A 7,398-nucleotide genomic window follows, 5' to 3' on the forward strand; every position below is an offset into this window, starting at 1 on the left:
GAACCTTAGTTGTGTAAGGCCTCCCTCTGGCCTGCATGGCTTGTTCTGGACATTTTTTCAAAGATCAAATTGATGATTTCCTAGACCCAATCATAAAAATGACTTTGTCCTGTAAAGGACCAGACCTAGATTGTCATGAGCTTCAGTGATTATGGACCAAGTCCTGAGCCAGCAGGGGCCAGACATAAGGGAAAATGACTAGCATGACCTTCTCTGTCAGATCATGGCATGTCCCTAGCGAAATGCAGCTGAGTGGATGGAGCGAGACACCTAAAATTGAAATGCACAAAGAGTTTTAATCTCTGACGGAGGACTGATCAGACCAACTCTAACAATCCAAACATGCTGCTCTCGCCCGAAGAGCAGTGGGATGAGAGAGGTAACGTGCTTGTTTAACCACCATACCTTTTATATATTCAATTTTTATTTTATGTTGTTTTTGGATTTTAAATGTATATGTCTTAACAATTATGTTCATTTTTGCGACATCGGACCTAAGAGACCGATGGGTCTTGCTCCTACGGCGCGGAGGGAGGAAAACAGAGAGCTTGCCCTGCCACCCCTAGGCGGTGATGTAGAGGAGGAGATAGCCCAGAACCTAGAGGGCTTGACTGAGGGGATCCCAAACTATAGAGTGTTCGAGGAGATCAAGCGACAGTATCAGTGCCACACTATGGGTGTGTCGCCCAGGGTTTATAGACTATTCAGGTGAGTGGTCTGTTATAGAGAGTAGACCCACCACAGTAGTCCCCTAGGTTTCATTTTCCGCTATTTTGAGAGACATATGTCTCGGATGTAACTAAACATGTATATTATTTTTTGAAGTGCACATTATTTTTTAACACCTCAGTACACCACACGATATATATAACTATCTATGTTTTATTATTGTGTCTGAGTACTTGCATACAATGTTTGTTTGATTATAAATTGCATAAATGTCTATCTAATACATGATTTGCCAATGCATCAGTTAACGTGTTTAGCCTCCTAGGAATGTGTTGATATGTGATAAAATCAAAATTTCTTTCCAATAAGCGAACACGCAAATACAATCTTAAAATTTGAGGGTTTCTAATGGAATAATTCTCGTTAAGCTGAAGAACAACAAGTTGAGAGTCCAGATTCACAATAAATGCACGAATATTGAGGTTAATAGCCTCGATTAATAATTCAATGACAGCACTATATTCAGCGACATTGCTTGTGGTACACACCAGAAAAACACCTTGAATGTCTACTAACTCATCGTGAGGATCGTAGATCACCCATGCCGCAGAGGAAAGATTCCGTGTACTACGACAGGGACCATCAGCGAAACTGATATAAGGTGCACCAGACACCAGCACAAGAATTAAAAAGACACAATAAGCGGTAATAATGCCTACACACCAAGCCACAAATGTACACACTAAGAACATACATATGTACACAGCAGATGCACGAAAATTCATGCATAATATTTTTTCAGATAAAGCCCATTTCGGGGCTTATCTAGAGGATTTCCTTCATAGTCAATTAGCTCATAGGCCCCTTTCTGTAAAACACATTTCACAATATAAGGTCCATGCCACATCAGTTCGAATTTTCCTACCCCCAGCATATCATTCGCTTGATCATACAACAAGACTAAATCTCCCTCAATAAAAGAACAAGGAGTAATAGTTTGATCGAAGTGAGTTTTCACTCTCTTCTTTTGTGCTTCGATGACTAAAGAGGTGAGTCGATGAGTCTCATCTAGCCGCTCTAAGTAAAGAAATCATTCTTCTACAGTAGTAGTATTTGGGAGCAATTCGACATCTATCTTGAGGGAAGGTATCTCACATTCAATCAAAAGGGTAGCCTCCAGACCATAAACAAGTTGGAACAGTGTGAATCCAGTGGCATCCTTCATTGAGGTATGGTAGGGCCATAAGGCAGAAAATAACATAAAATTCCAATTAGACTTGTGCATTCCAATGGTACGTTGAAGCATCATGACCAACACCTTGTTGACGTCTTCGACTTGGCCATTGGCCTGAGGGTAATAAGGCGTCGAACTATCGTGACGCAAGCCTAACTGGGTCGTTAACTCAGTCATCGTTTGGTCATGAAAATGAGAACCATGATCAGTGACAATAGCTTGAGGGACACTGAATCAAGTAGTCACATGATTGAATAAGAACTGGGCAGTTGTCTTACCATGATTGGACAATGTAGGCATCGCTTCGGCCCATTTTGTAAAATAATCGACGGCAACGATAATATACCCATGCCCCCCGACCGAGCGAGGATTACAGGTCATAAAATCAATGCCTCATTTAGCAAAAGGGCCAATGGTAATGATAGGATGCAATGGGGATGGGGGCACATGCATCTTCCATTGGTAAATTTGGCATGTGTGACAAGAACGGACAACAAGAATGCAATCCTTGAAAATAGAGGGCCAAAAATAACTAGCGTGGAGGATCTTTTGGGCAGTAGCATAACCAGACATGTGACCACCACAGGTGCCAGAGTGGCAGTCATTCAAGACTCGTTCAGCTTCCTCAAACGTCAAACAATGGCGAAGAACTGAATCAACACCGAGACGGTACAAGGTGTCCCCAACAATTTGATAAGGCTGAGAATGATGACGAATACATTGTTGAGCATCCTTAGACAAATCAGGATGGAAGGAAGACATCTGGAGGTAGACAATAATGTCACCATACCAGGGATCGAGGGTACTGATCAAGAAAAGGGTATCGTTGGGAACGCGATCCCCTAACAGAGAGGGAGCGGTAGCAGATGACAACGAGCAAATTAATTCAGCAAAGACAAGGGACTTCTTGGACTTGGTAGTAGTAAACTCCAAATCGAACTCCTGAAGGATAACAATCCATTTCAAGTATTTTCCCCCTAACAATTGAAATGACAAGATGTACGTCATCGGGTTGCAATCGAAAATCACTCTCGTTGTGTGTAACAAAATATAATGACGGAAGCGTTGGATAGCGTGAACAGCTGCCAAGGTGAGCTTCTTGACATAAGAATTTCAATTTTCAGTGCCAAGGAGGTTGTGGCTAAGATAATAAATAACGTGCTCGAAACTTTCGTCATTGTCTTGGACCAAAACCATGCCAATAGTGTTGTCGGCAGCAGCAAGATAAAGAATGCAGTCTCGATGATAATCAAGTGGACGCAATAAGGGAGCAGAAAAGTGTCTTGAGTTTCTTGAAGGACTCTTGGGCAGTGGCATCCCAAACAAAGGGAGTGTCACGCTTGAGGAGCCGCGTATAGCCTTTAGAAATCTCGGTGTAGTTAGGAATAAAGCGACGTAAGAAATTAGCTTTTCCCTACAAACTCTGTAGTTGCTACAAAGAGGCAGGAGAAGGGAGGTTCAGTATAGCTTCAACGTTGAGGGGATCTAAACGAATGCCCTCTTTAGAGACGACAAACCCAAGAAGTCTGTTGGATTCGACGCAAAAGAGACACTTATGTGGATTAATATGAATACAGTAATGTCGACAGTGAAGAAAAATCTTGTGGAGATGGCTGGGATGGTCAAATCGTTTAGCTGAATGAGCCGGGAGGTCATCTAGATATGGTTGAACAATGTGACAAATCTCACGAGATGTGTAGGACATTGCTCGTTGGAAGGTAGCACCGACGTTTTTAAGACCGAAAGGGAACTTCTTGTAAGCGAAGGTACCCCACGAGTAGATGAAGGCAGTTTTGTGCTGAATGGCAAGAAAAATATTAATCTAGTTGTAACCAGAAAAGCCGTCCATAAACAAGTAAATCTCACTCCCAGCACAATCATCGATGAGCTAGTCGATAAAGGGCATAGGATAATTATCCTTCAGACACGCATGGTTGATGTCACGTAATCAACACAAACCCTAATAGTGCCCTACTTTTTGGTCACAGGGACAATATTAGAGACCCATTTAATCGATGAGATAGGGTAAATAAACCCTACCTTGAGAAGTTTTTCAACTTCTCCCTTAATAGCCATGGCTTTTCTCAGGTGCACGGGGCGTAAACGTTGTCGAACAGGCTTGGAACAAGGGTATGTAGGGATCTCGTGTACCACGATACTAGGGTCAATACCTGGAATTTCTTCATATGACCAAGTGAAAACGTCACGAGATTCTCTAAAAAGATCGGTATAAAGCTAAATCTCCTATGGAGTACAGATAACTCCAATGTGGATATTCTCAACAATCTTTGGTTTGACAAAGATGTTGATGGGCGTAGTTTACGTAATGCTCCCCATATTACCTTTAGAGAAAACTTCATGAACTTGAATAGGTGTCTAAAATGGCTATGAGGGGACACAAGAAGCAAACTTCTCTAGACAGGCAGTCATAGCCCCATGGATTGGGAGAAATGAGGAACAATGGTGATCATCAAACCAAGGAGGTTCCTCAAAAGACAATCTCTAAAATCGATTCATCGAAAGGAAAGATTTCCTTTAACGGATCCGAAGAAATTCTATCTCCAAGCCAAGGGGATTGTACATATGTGTCAAGGGGTCTACTTGATGGAGCAGGATTGGAAGATGAAGTCGATGCGGAAACAATTTCGACATAGTTGAGCTCAGCAGGACTCAACGGCATGTCGTCACCCCAAGAATCCACCTGATCGATGGGAGGGACTACCCAAGGATCAAAACAGATAGAAATCATGTTAACGGGGGCGATGTTAGGAGGTGGGAGTGAAAAGACACCCATAAGGGCAAGATCTTTGAAAAGTCCAGCGCCCACACTTTCATAAGGAACAAAGATATGCTCCACAAATGGCATGTTTCCATCTGAAGAAGAAGAGGCAAAGAAGGACAATTTATCAACTATGATAATTTTCCCTTAATGGGGAAAACGAAGGACATAGAATAGAGATGAAGCCACATCATGCATGGCATATGTCCAGCTTCGACCTAAGAGAAGGTTGTAAGTCAACTTTGCATCAACAACTTCGACTTCAACCTCTACTGTCTTCCCTTCTAGAGTGATGGGAAAATGCGGGAGGATACTAAAAGGATGGGAATCTCTTCCGTCGAAGGCTTCCAAGGTATTAGGAGATTGACTCAATGTCGGGGAACTGATGGCCTTCCAACAGGCAACAGACATGATGCAAGTGGAGGTGCCCTCATCAATAATAGTGTGATGAATATTCTTCGAGTTAATGATGACCTGAATGAGGAAATAAATCTGATGAGGCAATCTGGTACATGATTGTCAAGATCGAAAGTGATTAAATCTAAATTGGTCGGGTCAATGCCACCAATGGCTGATAGCAAAGATTTCCTTGGGAGGGACAACTCTGGAGGACTTCCAAAGTAGACATAGTCGAAGGGGCTTGGGCTAAGTCCTCAACAATGTTATAGTTTTGCGTAGCATGAGCATTAGGGTTGTAAGAAGATTTCTAGAGCACTCCTTTGGTAGGAGGTCAAATGACTGACTCCGTACTAGTCTGCTCAATATGGAGAGGGCCAGTACTGGATGAAGGAGCACTTGAAGGGACTTCAGGTTCCTTTCCGGCGGGTGGAGGGTATTCTTTCAATCAAGTACTGATATGAATGGGAATTGTCCCAGCCATGAAAACTTGAGAGCCAAAAGTGGAAGAGGATTGAGGTTGATCGACCACCATTTGGGTTTGTTGAGAGGGAAAAGGCTCCTTAAGCACAGCAGGAGTTCCATGGGTGCCTTTAAGCAAACAACTAACCTCAGACCGTCTGGGACAATCTTTCGTGTAGTGATCCTCGTCACAGATGAGACAAGGATACTTGGGTTTATGTTTGGTACCTTCATCGGCTGGGGGCTTAGGAGTGTCTTTCTTCCATGGATCAGCTTTATTTTTGCCTTTACCATTTTTCTTACCTTTCAAAGCTTTGTCTTCTACGGTGGACTGGATGGCATTGACTTCGAAATTTTTACCAGGATTAGATGGGGCCTGAGAAGCATTTTCATTTGGAGCAATATATTTTTGCTTCGTAGGGCTCGCGGAAGACTTTCGGGAGCATGAAGTAACGAAACCAATGACATCGTCGACAGATGGCGTTGACGGAGCCTTAGAAGTTTTGGGTCACGGAGCATTAGGAAAATAATTATACAATGTACCACACTAGGAATAAACCAAGTCGAGATACTGAGCACGCGTAATAGCTTACTCTTCAGTGACACATGCTCCCATGGCAATATCGCGGGCTATCGGACCGACAAATGAGGTAGTAAACCAGTCAGTCAAAAGCTGATTAGGGATCCAGAACTTAATCAAACGACGTCGCCTTCTCCATTCATGGATATGATCGGAGATGTGTGTCGCTGTGTCCTATTTCAAAGATGTAAGGAGATGTGTCCCTATTTCATAACGAATCGATAACTGAAAGTGAGTAAGAAATGCCATAGCAAGAAAATTGAAATCCTGGAAAGTTCCACGAGCAAGCTCAATATACCATTTCACAACTGAACCAGTGAGAGTCCGTTGGAAAAGATGGAGGCAGATAGAATCGTCAAGCCATGAGTTAGATGAGCACCAGAGGTGATAAGTCATGACATGCGCTTGAGGGTCCTCTCTAGATTTACCGTCAAATTTAGGAAAATCACTAGGAATTTTGGTCAAAACTGGTGGCCAATACAGATTATGAAGGATCATATCGTTTGTGAGCTTGGACACATCAGGCAGTTCCAAGGTTGCCAAGAAAGGTAATTGAGGATTAAAGAACATCATAGGCTTCTGATAAGAGCCAGCATTAGGGTTCCATCCAGCCCCTTATTGCCCCCATGGATTTTGGCCAGAAGGATTTTGCCCGTAAGGGTTTTGTCTGTAAGGGTTCTGTCCATAGGGATTATAAGTATAATAGGATAGTTGACCCGAGTTTTGACCACTAGCAACCCATTGGTTACTAGCTTGACCAACAGGAGTAGCATAAGGCTACTAAAAATTTTGATAGGGATTGACCTGTGGTTGCTGATAATTCTGAAATGGAGTAGCCTGAGGTTGCCCTTGGGGTTGCTAAAGTGCTTGGAGACCATATTTTGCTTGAGCTCCAAACTGCACCTGAGGCCCAGGCTACATTTGATAAACAGGTTGGGGTTGAAACCCAACTTGAGTTTGGAGACCAAGTTGGGTCTAGAGTCCAGCTTGATTCTGGAAACCAGGTGGGGATTGAGAAACAACCAGTGCCTGAGCGCCTAGCTTACTAGGAGATGGATTGATTTGACTGGATGGATGTCCTTGTTGAAGCTAAGGTTGACCCCACTGGATAGAAGGTTGGCCTTGTTAATACTGAGGTTGACCTATTTGCCCAGAAGGTTGAGCTTACTGGGTAATAGGTTGACATGGCTGAAGCTGAGGCTGGCCTATTTGACTAGAGGATTGAGCTGGTTGAACAATAGGTTGACCTTGCTGAATCTAAGGTTGGCCTACTTGTCC

The 7,398-nt window shown here is 43.1% G+C and overlaps 1 pseudogene; it reads left to right on the plus strand.

The window, feature by feature from the left end:
• The window catches only part of LOC149138240 (putative sugar phosphate/phosphate translocator At3g11320 pseudogene), a 69,393-nt pseudogene extending 62,224 nt beyond the window's left edge, over positions 1-7,169 (plus strand).
• Positions 7,170-7,398: the final 229 nt, after the last annotated feature.

This window comes from Pinus tabuliformis, chromosome X, assembly GCF_031772625.1.
Source record: "Pinus tabuliformis cultivar Carrire ecotype Pingquan chromosome X, CPIR1, whole genome shotgun sequence".
NCBI classification, from domain to species: Eukaryota; Viridiplantae; Streptophyta; class Pinopsida; order Pinales; family Pinaceae; genus Pinus; species Pinus tabuliformis.